General features: G+C 35.4%; 1 protein-coding gene across 1 annotated transcript in view; it reads left to right on the top strand.

The window, feature by feature from the left end:
* The window catches only part of LOC116304931 (histamine H2 receptor), a 109,061-nt gene that overhangs the window by 64,084 nt on the left and 28,974 nt on the right, over nucleotides 1-16,003 (top strand). Inside the window, exon 6 of the mRNA XM_089036080.1 lies at nucleotides 6,553-6,757. The gene's annotated coding sequence lies outside the window, so the exon portion shown is untranslated. The remainder of the gene's footprint in view (nucleotides 1-6,552; nucleotides 6,758-16,003) is intronic.

Genomic DNA, 16,003 nt, shown 5'->3' with positions numbered 1-16,003 from the left:
TATTCTCACGGTATTCAAGATATTGATATCATGGGAAGCCTTTGAGAGTGATACCGGGTCAATCCTATGTTTTGTCTGTCCGTCTTTTTCACTTTTCCTCTAAACAAACTTGCAAATTTATAAACGAAACCTTTGACTCATGGCTGAAATATAAGCATATTTTCAATTAAGATTTAAAAACCGATTTGAAATTAAGTCTAAAGCCTCAAGAGCAAACTACTTTTTTTAAAGCTAAATGCAGGAAGATTTTGGTTTAAAAATTTTTTACCGGTAACTGTCATTGAACTTTAATTTCTACGTTATACATGCCATCCTAAATTTATCAAATGATAATAGCAAAGAAAGGATTTTTCGAAATTAATTTAAGGCCTAATTATTTTTCTAACTTATGGTTAAAGCCCTGCACTCAGATGGAATTTCAAATGTTCCTTATACAAACACTATCAAGTCTATTATAAACTTTTTTTTTCAAAACCTTAGTTTCTTTTTACTTGTCTGAATGTTCTTCTCTTAATTCTGGCGAGATTCTCCTAATTATCGTGGTTTTCACTTATCTGAAACCCAGCTAATTACGAAGGTTACCCAGCATTACAAATGAAGATGTTTCTTCAGCTGGCCTCAAGCTTTGTCCACTGAAAGGGTATATTGATCAATAACAATTCCAAGTTTTCGTTTTAGATTAATGATTAACAATTAGAACTCATTTTCTACGTGTCTGTGCACGAAAATTATCGCATGAAGGTCGGAGAAAACGTGCTGGTCATTATATATATAACACGTTGTATCGCTAAAAGATTACATATACAGGTGCTATACACGGTTTACTGGTCTTACGTCTCGCTTTAAATAACGTCGTAGTATGGAGTGTGTTAAATTAAACTTTGTATACGATTTTAGCCTTGTGCGAATCTCTTTCAAGGGGTTTTGATATTGGATAGCGGGCGAACATTGATGCTTTTACGAAGCCGAATTTTAACCTTTTTGGAAATTATGTTCAGTTTATAAGATTTGGACTTGATTTGATTTTATTGTACAAGAGTCTGATATATAATGTATCTTAAATGAACTAGTAAGAAACATAATACCGTTATTGTACTAGGTTACGTTCGTCGATCGTTACCTGAAAGTTATCTTACTCGATTTTAACAAGGCTTTAAAGAAGTTCGGTTGAGTTCGTGTTGGTTATCTTATTCAACGGTATTAGTCAGAAGGGCATTAACTACAACTTACTTTGTGCTAATGTTTGAGATAAACGACAGTAGTGCTGCATTAGAGATGGCCCATCAATTTTTTTTTCAAGTTTTGAACAAAGAATACACCAGGCTGGCAGAAAAACTCAAAGGCCCTGCAGCGAAATGATCAGAGTGTTAAAATCAGAAGAAATAAAAACGCGAAATATAATTATAATTGCTTAACCATCTAGTCCTCATGCTTTCGTGCATCTATTTGTGCCTTTGGTCATAACGAAGCCTTTGACTTAAGCTGTGGATCCATTCTTGTTACTGAAAAAAATATTGAGTTTCAGGCAGCCATACTTTTACCCTTTTTGGCACTTTTTCCCCCAAAGATTACTTAGCAAAGCCTGCCGAAAAGTTTTGAACAGAGAAGAAAATTAGTCACCAACACAAAGCTCGTCGTCATTTTCCACTAAATTGGTTATTACTAGTAATTGAGTGATGTTTTTGCCGGAATTTCATCTTACAGAATTGACATGCATAAAGTAAATGAATGAACGAATGAATAGACAGCTTAGTAATACCTGATATTTTATTACTGAGTTTAGTATAACGTTTGCAGGCGTAGGGTTTTGATAGTGTACTTCGCTGGCTGATTCTTTGATGAACTTCGATATATATTTGATTGAATAAAAATATAAAGTAACTATTCAAAAAATATATTTAAGTAAAAAAACTGTTTCAATTACTAATTATGCCAAAACTATTCACGTTGATGCAGTATACATACATACATACTTTATTCGTCCTCTATAAGGCTTTTCAGAATAAAGGGCCTAATTAATTACAATTAAAATAATACTATATATAATTATATAAGAAGCAAAAAGAAAAGATCAAAGAATAAAGTAAATAAATAAATAGATAAATAAATTGTACATTTAAATTACATTAAGGTTTAAAAAAATCTGAAATAAGATGTTGTTTTAATGTCCGTTTAAAGTCTTTCACGGTTGGGCTTAACTTAAGGGCAGAGTCTAGTATGTTGCAAGAGAGGAAACAGAGTATTAATATGTATATACATATATACAACATTAAAACGGTTGATATTTAACAAAGTCAATTTATTAGATATTTATATCGTTAATGTTTCGTATCGATAGTCTTATTACACCTTTTGCTGTTCATTAACCGCAAAGGAATATTCATTCAAGCGAAAAAGCATTATCATTAGCGCGAAGAGGCACACAATAACGCGAACGGAGTTTCAAGAGCGCGATGGAACATTCATTAAGGAATTTAGCATAACATTGGACAATCATGAATATGTTTGTGCAGGTTCATTAGCGTTTTCGAAGTTTCATTAGCGCCTTTGTGCAATCAATAGACAAAACCACACATTCAATAACGGTTTTTGGACATTCATTAGCGCAATACATTATTACTTTACTTTTTACACGGGAATTGTAGGATTTTAGCTTTCTTTACATTTTTTACAACCCATGAATATAATCGTTCTTTACAAAGAAAACATGGCGTTAGGTATTGAAGAAAGAAGTGTATTTATCCTTGAATTGCTTCTCTATTCATACATCCGAGAAGATAGGTTTGCATGTGGTTGTACCACTGCATGCATTTTTGTTGCGTGATAACATTTATGTTTCTTGTAGTCGCTCTAAGAAGCAATCTTTTTCTTAGCTCTCCGAGTGGAATGCCTTGCCTTCTAGCTTCTCCTCTGTCTCCCATTATATTCATGGGTTGTAAAAAATGTAAAGAAAGCTAAAATCCTACAATTCCCGTGTAAAAAGTAAAGTAATAATGTATTGCGCTAATGAATGTCCAAAAACCGTTATTGAATGTGTGGTTTTGTCTATTGATTGCACAAAGGCGCTAATGAAACTTCGAAAACGCTAATGAACCTGCACAAACATATTCATGATTGTCCAATGTTATGCTAAATTCCTTAATGAATGTTCCATCGCGCTCTTGAAACTCCGTTCGCGTTATTGTGTGCCTCTTCGCGCTAATGATAATGCTTTTTCGCTTGAATGAATATTCCTTTGCGGTTAATGAACAGCAAAAGGTGTAGTTTCTTAGTTTTTAAATAAATGTATATTTGTTTATAAAATTGCGTTTTAGATGCGTGCTATTCAAAACTTTCTGACATCTTTTTCGTTTAGGTTGTATATCTGTAGAATAGCTTTTTTTAAACTATATTCTATGTAGCTCCATATAAAGGGTTTTTATCATTGAGCACCTTGCAATTGGCGACGTAAATCTCTTTTTATCGTGGACGAAAAGCACGCTTCTTAACAACTCCAAAGTAGATATTTTTTTTGTTCAGTGTTGTCTTTGGTTGTCCTTGAGTTCTACCGTTAAAATACCGAATCGGCGCGCTTCTAGCAGGACATCTGTTCTCTCAACTAACTCGCTAGGTTCTTGTAATCCTTTCTCCAAACTAACGAACATTGAATAGATCCATTATCCAAAGACTGAATAAACACATGTCAAATACTCTATGGCTTTGTTTGCGTTAAAGTCTTGTCTTGAACGGCTTTGTCTTACTCGCACAGTTCTGAGAGAACACTCGAATGGCCTTTTTGCTTTAAGCATGGTAGTCACAGGATTTGAACTGAGATTTAACATAGCGACATTTTACTGGCAATGTCTTTAAAAAAGGTTTTGATTGGAATTCATTTTGCAAACTAATGAAACAAAAGTAAAATTTACCTATAAGCTAGCTAAATTGAAACTTAAACATTTCTCAATTGCTTTCTAATAATCAAATGATTAATAGTAAGTTTAGAAGACAAGTTTCACTCAACTGAAAATTGCTTAAATCCCATCGACATAAATGGTCTCACAGTTTGGTTTCTTTAGATTTTCCAATTAAGGTGAGCGTCAAAAGGGAACTAATCCGATAAATCTTCGGACTGCAGAAACTTGTTACAAAATGAACAAACAATAAAAAGTTTTACAAATTCGAGGTTCATCAACTTCAGTATCATTAAGAGTCTTCTTCAGTTCTCCAGGAATTGTAAGCTGGCTCTTGTGAGTTTGCTTTGAAATATTTAACTTCCTTTGCTTTGGGTTGTTTCATCTGCTTATTTCATCTTGTCTTTCTTCCTTCCCTGAAGCACGTGCCTGATAACAATGAATGTAATAGAAAGAGCAAACACTACAGGCCCCAAAAATACCATTAAGTAAGCATTGTAAGATTACCATGATCGTCCTAAAAAAGCGCATCGCTATACCAAATAAATATCCTGTAATTCCTGAAGACCATTGATGGTCGGGTTTTCATTGGCTTTAAAAGCACCTACGGTATCTTTTAACATGCTTTTTTTTACGGATCCTCCTTATTTCTCTCTTTTCATTTTTCCATTTACGAATTACTTTTTCTGATCTATTATATCAATCCACCTGCTAACACACGCTTTATTCAACTTTCCACTAAAACACCTTTAAAAACAACAATTTCTTCCAGATATACTAGTTTACCTACGATTTATCTTTATATTAAACATTGCATATAGTTCAAAAAGTATGCCTGAACCGAGAGAACTTAAACAGCTCAAAAACGACAAGCAAAAAAATCCTACCTTCTTTTAACATTATGTTCAAACAATAGCTTTTTGAGGATTATTGGCCTAATTTTTTCTCACTGTAGCAGGTTTCTAAAGTCTTTAGGACTTCAACAGCTCAAAAAGGACAAGCAAAAAAATCCTACCTTCCTTTAACATTATGTTCAAACAATAGCTTTTTGAGGATTATTGGCCTAATTTTTTCTCACTGTAGCGGGTTTCTAAAGTCTTTAGGACTTCAACAGCTCAAAAAGGACAAGCCAAAAATATCCTGCCTGCCTTCAACATTGATGTTCAAACAAAGAGCTTTTATGGGATTGTTCCCTAATTATTTCTCACTGTAGCGGGTTTCTAAATACTTTAACTGAAGTACCAGCCATATTGCCACCCGTACGACAAGTGCTAAGAGATCTTAATATATCTATTTATGCAGTACTAGGGATTCACTCGAATCAAAATGAAATTAAAACACAATTGGAGATTAGTTGACTATTTGTCAAGGCAATATATATGACAGACGAAGGTGCCAAAGAGGGTACCCAATTTTCAGTTAACTAATACATTTTTGGCCGAATGTCAGTTAACTGTAATAAGATTACGAGCGCTAGCCATACTATTAACCAAATTATCTGAGGATATGTTCAAGAGGATATGTTCAACCAAGCATTTCGTGGTGAAGCACTTGAAATCATGAGTGAAAATAATGAAGGCCCCATACAAAGAATTGCGCAATAAGTTAACCTAATTGCGCAATTCGTTGAATGCGACCGATTTGTCGTTATTTTCGTTTCAATTTCTATTGAGGTTTGATATGAGGAGTTATTTTTGGCCACTTATGCATGTTTGGTGAGAATGAATGCTATTAATAGTATGATATAGCCCTCTATAGATAAAAATAGAAATAAACGGAAATATGATTGACTGGACAAAATAAAATAAATTTAGATAAACTGCATGGCTCTTGAAGGGACGAATAGTTTTATATAAGAAAATCGGGCAATCGATTACTGTTAAACGTTTTGACCTTATGTCATCTTATCAAAATAGGCGTTTATCTTTTGGCATGAGGTCTACAACAGCAATATTCTTTTGATGTGTCCGTTCAAACATTCAAAATATTCAGTATTCATTAATTAATAGCAATATATTTGAAATGTTTGATCTCGAAGCATGTTTTGTCCCTTAATGGCCTCCTTCATGAAGTTAATGCTGTTAAACATTTTATCTGATTGTCAAGCATAAATGACAGGCTCAGTTTATCTTATCGTTTGTTCTTGTCATCGAAAACAAGAGCTGTTGTTGTTCGATAAACTTCTTGATAAAAACTATAGAACGTTCTTGTACTTTCTATCTATAATCTGTCTATCCCAAAAGGGTTAACCTAAACAAAATGTTTGATAACCTAGGCTAATAATAGGACTCTAATATTACCTCTGATTCGACGCGACACAACAAATGAGGGAAGGGGGAGGGGTGGACTGTCTATCCCAAAAGGGTTAACCTAAACAAAATGTTTGATAGACTAGGCTCATGATAGGACTAATATTACCTCTGATTCGACGCGACACAACAAATGAGGGAAGGGGGAGGGGGGGGGGATAAGATGCCTTCATGTGATCCCCCCTTTCTTTGGCAGTTGAATTATTTTATATTGCAAGTATCTTGGGAAGGAGGGTCTATTTTATTAGTTAATGGGATAGACCACTCCCCCAGGGGAAATCCTGGATACCCCCTGATGCCATCGTAAGACAAACTAAGAAGTTATGTGTCTTCCATTTCTGTCATTATTTCAGATCGTACCCATGGAGTGCACTTATAATCTACGTCCTAGTATTGTGCGTCAGTTGGAGCTGCTAATCTAAACAAAACGAAGCTATAAGATGCAACAAGAATTAACGATGTCTAAACAACTTGTTCACTGTATTTGGGTGCGTGCAACTTGTCAGCTTCAGTCATACAACAGCGGACGCCTTGGGAAGACCGTCACAGGAATACAAGGTATGATTCAGTTTTTCGAACTATCAGAGAAGGATACCATAATAAATGATACTTATTCATTTGTCTCACGATTGAGGGTCAGAAAGATTGTGAAGTTTCGACTGCAATCTGTTACGGTCTTTATCAGGCGATGGTGTTGACTCAAAAAAAGGTTATGTGGTTCGCACTTCTACGCTTCATTTATTGGAATTTATAGAAAATTAAGGATTTTTTGTTTGCTTTCATAAAATATATAGGTAGTGTATGAGATATGCAAAAATGTACGTTGTGATCAACAATTTTCACATTTCCTTAACTGATTATTGCATATATTATAGAATCCTAGTTAGTTTGTACTGACATACATCTCGAATACTAAGATATCGTACTACTATATAGTTAGGTTAGAGTATATATAGAATGTTAGTTGACCAATTTCAATAATCCATCCATCTCGAATGCTTTGAGCAGAGTGTTTATAGCTACGCATTTATGACTGCTCCGAATAATATTCGCTAGTTAGGTTAGTTTATCATGAGTAGATCTATACATCATAGTACATACATCCATCGCGAGTGTTTTGTGCCAAGTATTTAGTTTAGTCGCAATACCTTGTAATCAAGATCGAACTTCCTTAGGATTACATTAGTAAAGGAATTTCGAATTCCATAGAGCATCTCTTAAAAAAACATTTATGTAAACCAACATTTTTCGTAACCTTCTGTGAAGGTTTGTGTCTCATACAATAACAGATACCACTACCAGACTTTAACAAGCTAAAGTCAGTCTTTATCTTAGATTTGATAATACTTCCTAACGTTTGAGATAAGTATATGTTTGAAGTTATCGAATCTGATTCATTGAATAACGAATTCGGAGCAATCTGAGTGTCCATGATTTCGTCTTGATTTGCAGCGCTATCTATAACTGGTTTCTAAAATAAATCGATACTTTACCTTGGTTTTAGTAGACTACACACCTTTACTACAAATGTCAATTGTCTCGCTTTCTGATTGGTCGAGAGCCGTTGTAAATAAGAGAAGATACCAACAAATTACGTTTTTCTTTCAAACTTTTGCCTTCAGTTTGTTTGTTTTTCGTTTTTCTTTCTTGTAGTAAAAAAACCACAAATTTATGTTTTTTTACGATATGACTTCAACAATTTGTCGGCAAAATTAGTTATGTACGCACTAGGCCACGCCTCGTGTACATAACATTTTGACGAACTGTTGACGTCATATCGTAGCAAATAAAAGGACATACCACAAAAAGCAGCGTCAATTTTACTAGTATCATAGCATATTATAAAAAAAACATTAGTACTAACACTCAAAATGAAACATTTTGTTTTGGTAAATCATTTGTATCGCCTAATTATCTTACGCTTCCTCATATGTTTTCCTTGTCATTCGTTTATCAGCAAACATTGGTTCATCTATCTTAACCCTATCACATTGTTTTATTGATAAATATTGTCATCAAACTTGCTTGACCTACATACCGTGGGATCATTCTAAAATATTCTTGGTTTGCAATCGATCCCAAGAGAGCACAATAACAAAAGGGATGTCTGCCATGTTGGAAGATATAACAAAAGAATTCATTGAAAAATCTTTTGTCAAATTCTTCCAACATGGCGGCTATGGCGTCTATTGCAAACGAAGAATTCGGTAATCTAGCGAAATTATTGAAAGTTGTGATATTTTAGATACAACTCACTGCACACTGATTTCTCCGATAAAGATTTTGCGATGATTTCAAATATTTTTGTCATCTTCTTCTTCATAAAAAGCTCCGAATTTTTTTTTAGTTACTGAGGGGTTATTGATAATAAATAGAGCTTAACCTCCTTAGAGAAGGTCCGAATAGGGAAAAACTGGCTGTGCCTGATGTCTTGCATATAACACATTGTTCCCTAGCCGGACCAACTTTTGGACGGTAAAGAACTTTTTTCCCATTTACTTTTCTACTTGTTTTACAATTGTTTTACTGTTTAGCAATCCGTTATCCCATGCGCATGAGCTCGATTGACGTAAGTAGCCGGGCAGAATTGTCACCAGAAAATACCTCTTGCACCAACAGCCAATCAGAACGCACGATTTTTAGAATACCGAATCGGAAAAAATTTAAAAAGGCAAGATATATTTAGGATTTTTGTGTTTAGTCGGCCATCATATGTGGCTTAGTATTAACTCGTAAACAAGAGAGGGAACGGTTTTTAAATTGCTCATTTTCTTTCTTTTTTCGCGCATCTTTCAGCTCTCAACTCTTAGCATTGCCTTCTCTATTTTGATCAACGTTAGTGCCAAATTACCGTTACGTTTTTCGCTTTACATATTTTAAGTGCAAAGTCCTTAGAGTACTAACTAGAGTTAAAGTCAAAACTTTAGTTACACCATTCATGTTTGCATGTTTTTGGCCAGTAAAAAGTGATCGCCAAAAAGTAGAGCAAAGCTAGAGTAAGACCAATCTCGCTTTCGTCTTATACTTCGTTTTAAAACTTTTTTTCAATGTGCAACCTTTTTTCATTTCTTATGAATTTTTGGCCAGTAAACATTGACCGCCAAAAAGTAAAGCAAAGCTAGAGTAAGACCAATCTCACGATCGTTTTATACTTCGTTTCTAAGTTTTTTTGTTTTGTTTTTTTCAATGTACAATTCTTTTTCTATTTCTTATAAATTTTTAGCCAGTAAACATTGACCACCAAAAAGTAAAGCAAAGCTAGAGTGAGACCATTCTCACGATCGTTTTATACTTCCTTTTGTAATTTTTTTTTTCAATGAGCAATTCTTTTTCCGTTTCATATGAATTTTCCCCACAACAAAGGCGATCAGCTGGTGCACCCTGATTTTGAACGCATGCCCGCTTCACTGTGCCACTCAGTGCTGCTGATCGTGTTCTCATGCCCCACCTATTCGGCAACGACACCTCTTCTTTTCGTCAAATTATTAACAGCAATGGGCACAAGCAGTTCTTTTGAGAGTTTCATTTATTCCACGCCACTGAAAATACAGTCAATTTAGGAAACCCGTTGTATATTCGGCGGTATTGCAATGTTACTCAAAGAGTTAATCCCTAAAATTGAAGGAAAATACAATTTTTTATCATCATTTCATTCGCTAACTTTCCGCAAGAAAACGAGTAAGCAGATTAAAAAAGCCGGAAAACTTATTTTTACCAAGAGCTTGAACTGAGTTTAAGTTATTTAACTGCTCTACTTTATTTTATTGATCTTTTTCCTCTTTGCCTCAAGAGCTTAATCTTTAGTTCAATTTATAGATTATCTTTATCACTTTATCTATACTATTACGCCAACGGAAGCAAAATAAAAACCTTAACTCTTGCAAAATACTAGAAACTTAGGAAGACGAGTACTTAAAGATTCATCTTATTCCCCTTGAGTCCTTCATATTATGCAGGTGTCCCCTTTGGTGGGAGAGATAAAAGTAATGACTGAAAGGAGAAAGAAAAATATGCCTTAGAACTATTTTTGAGGGTACTATTTGTGTTCTGACCAGAATGGCACGACCACTATTTTTGGTGCTTCCCTAACCTCCGTTTTTGACTATTGACTGAGCCAATTTTTGCCACAAAATGAAAACATAATCTGATTCTCGCATTATTGTTATCCATTTTGTAAAAGAAAATTTAAAAAAAGGAGACTACGTGACAAATCAGACTAAGCTAGGCTATCAAAGGTTATTATACAATCTTTCTAAGATGGAATACGTTTTTAGATCGACTTTATGATGAGGGAGTTATAGATGCTGCCAGGTAATTCTTTTTCTACAGACAATTATGCATTTTTCTCGGTTTCAAATTGGATTAATTACATTTTGTAGTCATTCGCTGTTTTTATAAGTTAGAGAATAGGGTCGAATGTGGTGGAATAAAAGGTTCATGTGATTGCATATACTTAAAATGATGTCTTTCCAACTAGTCAAGATGTGATTATATGACATTTTACAGAGAGTGGGTGCACTGAAGGTTTCAGATTTTCGATGAACGCGTTGGTTGCGGATTATTTGTTTCCAAAGTCAACGTGATTTTTACTTCTTTTAGCATAAATTATTCAATAACTTTAAAACGAGACAAGATATCAAAAAAGCTGAGATTTTTGAGGTTTTTGAGATGAGATAATGGTCAACAATCTGCAAATTTGTAGGAAAATCGATTGAAATCCTGCGTTCCAAGAACTATGACCAAAAATTATGAAACTCGCTCTCTTAAACTGAGGAGATTTATCAACAAATGATCAAGACGAAATTCATCGTCAAGAAAGAGATAGTTATTTTGTTTACTATTGTTAATCATTGCCATCAACATCATCATTATTGTCACCCCTTCCTCTTCGACCTCGTGGAACCACCACTACCAGCATTCCTACCACCAACACCATCATCATCATCATCATTATCATCATCGCCAGTTCTTTCTCCTCCAGCAAGATGGACCACTACTACCACCATTCCAACCACCAACACCACCATCATCATCATCATTATTGCCACCTCTTCCTCCTCCTACAAGACTGACACTACTACCACTATTCCAACCACAAACACCATCATCATCATCATTATCGCCAGTTCTTCCTCCTCCTCCAAGACGGACCACTACTACCACCATTCCAACCACCAACACCATCATCATCATCATCATTATCATCGGCACCTCTTCCTCCTCCAGCAAGACGGACCACTACTATTACTATTCCAACCACAAACACCATCATTATCATCATTATCGCCACCTTTTCCTCCTCCTCCAAGACGGACCACTACTACCACTATTCCAACCACAAACACCATCATCATCATCATTATCGCCAGTTCTTCCTCCTCCTCCAAGACGGACCACTACTACCACCATTCCACCCACCAACACCACCATCATCATCATCATTATCATCATCGCCAGTTCTTCCTCCTCCACCAAGACGGACCACTATTCCACCCACCAACACCATCATCATCATCATCATTATCATCATCGCCAGTTCTTCCTCCTCCACCAAGACGGACCACTATTACCACTATTCCACCCACCAACACCATCATCATCATCATCATCATCATCATCGCCAGTTCTTCCTCCTCCACCAAGACGGACCACTACTACCACCATTCCACCCACCAACACCATCATCATCATCATCATCATTATCATCATCGCCAGTTCTTCCTCCTCCAAGACGGACCACTATTACCACTATTCCACCCACCAACACCATCATCATCATCATCATTATCATCATCGCCAGTTCTTCCTCCTCCACCAAGACGGACCACTATTACCACTATTCCACCCACCAACACCATCATCATCATCATCATTGGCACTACCGGACCAAAAGTCAGTGTCTCAAAACGAAGCAGAAGGTTCTATACATTTTTCCAACAACTGAAAGTTAGACGTTAGTTTTCTAAAAAGTTATAGTTTTATTGGAAAATAACGTTAAGCAGTATTTCTTCATTCAAAAGCCTTGCGAACCTGCTAACTGCTCGTCTACTTAAAGCAATAAATCATAAAAGTAAACTTAAAACATCAGCTTCCATCACATTTATCATTATCCATTAGACCACTAATCTGGCGGACCGCGCAAATTAATTACAGACTCGCAAAGAAAACGTGCCAAATATTGTGTACCAAAGACTGCAAACAGAGATTATGCTTTTTGTCGTGATGCGAAAGTAAACTTTTAAGTGGTACTTCATGATAGTACCCCAAAAGCTGGATTATTACGGATGCACACTTTCATGATAGCAATCTTGTTTGTTTTCTCTAAAGAGGCTATATCTTTGATCAAAGACGGCTTCTCGGCTGATTCATTTTTAGAATTCTTATCAAACGGTTGTAATCCCTTCTTTTTATGCCTGAAGAAACCAAGGGAGGAAAAAAGGATGAGCAAAAAGTATTGTTTAATATACTGAAGGAGTTTGAATTCTTTTTTCTTTCCTTTCCTTTCGTTTCCTTTCGTTTTCTTTGCATTCCTTTGCTTTGCATTCCTTTGCTTTCCTTTCCTTTCCTTTGCTTTGCTTTGCTTTCCTTTCCTTTCCTTTCCTTTGCTTTCCTTTCCTTTCCTTTCCTTTCCTTTGCTTTCCTTTCCTTTCCTTTCCTTTGCTTTGCTTTGCTTTGCTTTGCTTTGCTTTGCTTTGCTTTGCTTTGCTTTGCTTTGCTTTGCCTTTGCCTTTGCCTTTGCCTTGCCTTTGCCTTTGCCTTTGCCTTTGCCTTTGCCTTTGCCTTTGCCTTTGCCTTTGCCTTTGCCTTTGCCTTTGCCTTTGCCTTTGCCTTTGCCTTTGCCTTTGCCTTTGCCTTTGCCTTTGCCTTTGCCTTTGCCTTTGCCTTTGCCTTTGCCTTTGCCTTTGCCTTTGCCTTTGCCTTTGCCTTTGCCTTTGCCTTTGCCTTTGCCTTTGCCTTTGCCTTTGCCTTTGCCTTTGCCTTTGCCTTTGCCTTTGCCTTTGCCTTTGCCTTTGCCTTTGCCTTTGCCTTTGCCTTTGCCTTTGCCTTTGCCTTTGCCTTTGCCTTTGCCTTTGCCTTTGCCTTTGCCTTTGCCTTTGCCTTTGCCTTTGCCTTTGCCTTTGCCTTGCCTTTGCCTTTGCCTTTGCCTTTGCCTTTGCCTTTGCCTTGCCTTTGCCTTTGCCTTTGCCTTTGCCTTTGCCTTTGCCTTTGCCTTTGCCTTTGCCTTTGCCTTTGCCTTTGCCTTTGCCTTTGCCTTTGCCTTTGCCTTTGCCTTTGCCTTTGCCTTTGCCTTTGCCTTTGCCTTTGCCTTTGCCTTTGCCTTTGCCTTTGCCTTTGCCTTTGCCTTTGCCTTTGCCTTTGCCTTTGCCTTTGCCTTTGCCTTTGCCTTTGCCTTTGCCTTTGCCTTTGCCTTTGCCTTTGCTTTGCTTTGCTTTGCTTTGCTTTGCTTTGCTTTGCTTTGCTTTGCTTTGCTTTCCTTTGCTTTCCTTTGCTTTCCTTTGCTTTCCTTTCTTTCTTTTCCTTTCTTTCTTTTCTTTTCCTTTTCTTTTCTTGTTCCTTCGTTTTTTCCTTTTCTTTTCTTTCATTCTTTATCTCTAGACAGTATAGACTATCGAACGACATTTTCCAAGGTTTCATTTAATGCCTAAGAAAAATGAGCTTTCAGTACTGACAGACCTGTCTAGCTTTACGCCTGTTAATATTAAATCATTCTTATTAATAGAATCACGAACAAGTAATCAATGGCGGTTTCAAAAATCATTTGTAGGATTTAGATATTATTTGTGGAGATAGGGACTCCTATGCAAGGAAAAAAATTTGCTTTATTTTGTGACAAGAGTATGAAATTCGATTATTATCGAAAATTTAGCATCAATTATTTGAATTGTATCTTGAATTTCACGTAAATACGTTAAATTAAAACGTTTTTCATGCACAGCCGTTAATTTGTCGACATTTTCACCTTGGACAAATCATTCTCCATGGTTTTTAGATTTTCTCACAAATGATGCTTTTCAGTCCAGCTCAGAAGTCTTCTTTAAATAAACCAGCAAGAACTTTAGTTTCTGAAATTTTGATTCTTGTTTGTTTTGTTTTTTCGTACACTTTACTTACACTTTATCATTTGTTTATGAAATACAAGGTGAATATTTCTTTTCTTTTTCCATTGCACTTTTCTAATTATTTATTTGTTTAAATTCGAGGCTTTTTTTTTTTTTGTCAATCGCACTTTCCTAATTATCCATTTGTTTCAATTTGAGGCAACATTTTTTTTCTTGAAATAATTTATAGTAATCTGAGACTGTCCTTAATGACGTTCATGGGCAAAACATCCCTTCGTCAGATTTTTTAAATTTTGCACTATGAAGGAAGATAATACTAGAAGTAAAATAAGCAAATACAAAATGGGGGTCCCTGACTTCGTTTAGCCGTCAGAATACGTGGAAGTTCACCCTTCTTAAAAACACGTAAACATGGAAAGCTGTCAAAAATAATTCATATTTTATTTAAAAAATTAATTGGTCGTCCCCATTTTTCACAGAAGACTAGAAAATAACCAAATAACTAGTTAGCATTTGAAATTTGTGTTAAAAATTAGAAATATAAAATGTTATTGTGCTGTAGTAAGTGTGGACTTGAAGCCTTCGCGTTACGTGAAATTCTACTTCAATTATACACAAAATATGGGTTCGATTCCCAGCGAAGTCGGAAATTAATTTTTCCTAATTTAATTCCAAGGGCTTTCGCCCGGAATAACCTCGTTCCCAAGCACTATAACTTATCTATATTTCTATATCTTCATATACACGAAATATGTAATCTTGATCTGATCCCATCGTCAGATTTTTTTATTTTTCCTCTAAAGTTAGGTATTACCGAGTACTTTCAAGAAATGGCCCATGACAGCTGTTTGAAGTATTAATTAAAAACCCATGCATGTACCATTTATTGATTATTATTATTTCATTGAAGTCCTTTTTAAATATTTAGTATATCTATGTTATAACGTGTATATTACGGTTTACATAGAAAAAACTAAAGACCTCAACTCCGAAATAAAATATAATTCCTTATTATTTATTTTAATCCGTAAATGGTATGATGATTTTCAATGTTATAGCTGCATCAGATGTTTCACAGGATTTCCAAGTACATAATATCCATTACTCTTCATATCTTTTTCCATCTTATCTCACATCAATCTTGTTAAAAGAGTACTAAAACTAAAGGCTGTTAAAATGGTAAAGTGGTGCCATTTTGTTTGCTTTTTAAGGTGACAGGTTAATGTCCCTTGATAGCTTCTTCACTGGAATAAAAAGTTTCTGTTTACCTTTTGTTGCTTGGGCCTCAATTAACATTACCTGTCGAAGGCGGAGCATGCAATAGATCTTGAATATCAAGACGAATTTAACGGCTTTTAATCTGTCGCTTTTCACTGCCATAAAGCTAGTTTCGCAAATAAATTGTCGTGAGGATTAGTCAGGCTAATTCTAAAGTCCTAAGAGAACACTTACGTTTAAAAAATCATGAAATGGTAAAATGTTCATATTTGAACAACTTTGCCATAGGGGTCAACTTGTCTCATCATCTTCTTCATTTTTTCATTTTCTTTTTTCTTTGTGTGTGTTATTTATTTACTTTAAGGAAATTTGAAAATTTCGTTATTTCCGGTTATGCCAGCATTGAAGCATTTTGCCCATAGATAAAGTAAAATAATAATCTTAAAAATCAAATCTTATGCCTTGAAGTATGGTATTACTTACATTTGAAAATGAATTCAAAGTTAAAAAAACCTCTAGGCTGATC

This window comes from Actinia tenebrosa, unplaced genomic scaffold (assembly GCF_029948245.1).
Source record: "Actinia tenebrosa isolate PJP-AT-01 unplaced genomic scaffold, QUT_ActTen_1.0 PGA_scaffold3__52_contigs__length_22856419, whole genome shotgun sequence".
NCBI lineage: Eukaryota > Metazoa > Cnidaria > Anthozoa > Actiniaria > Actiniidae > Actinia > Actinia tenebrosa.
The sequence above is the reverse complement of the archived record's forward strand: the minus strand, read 5'-3'. Positions and strand labels throughout refer to the sequence as shown.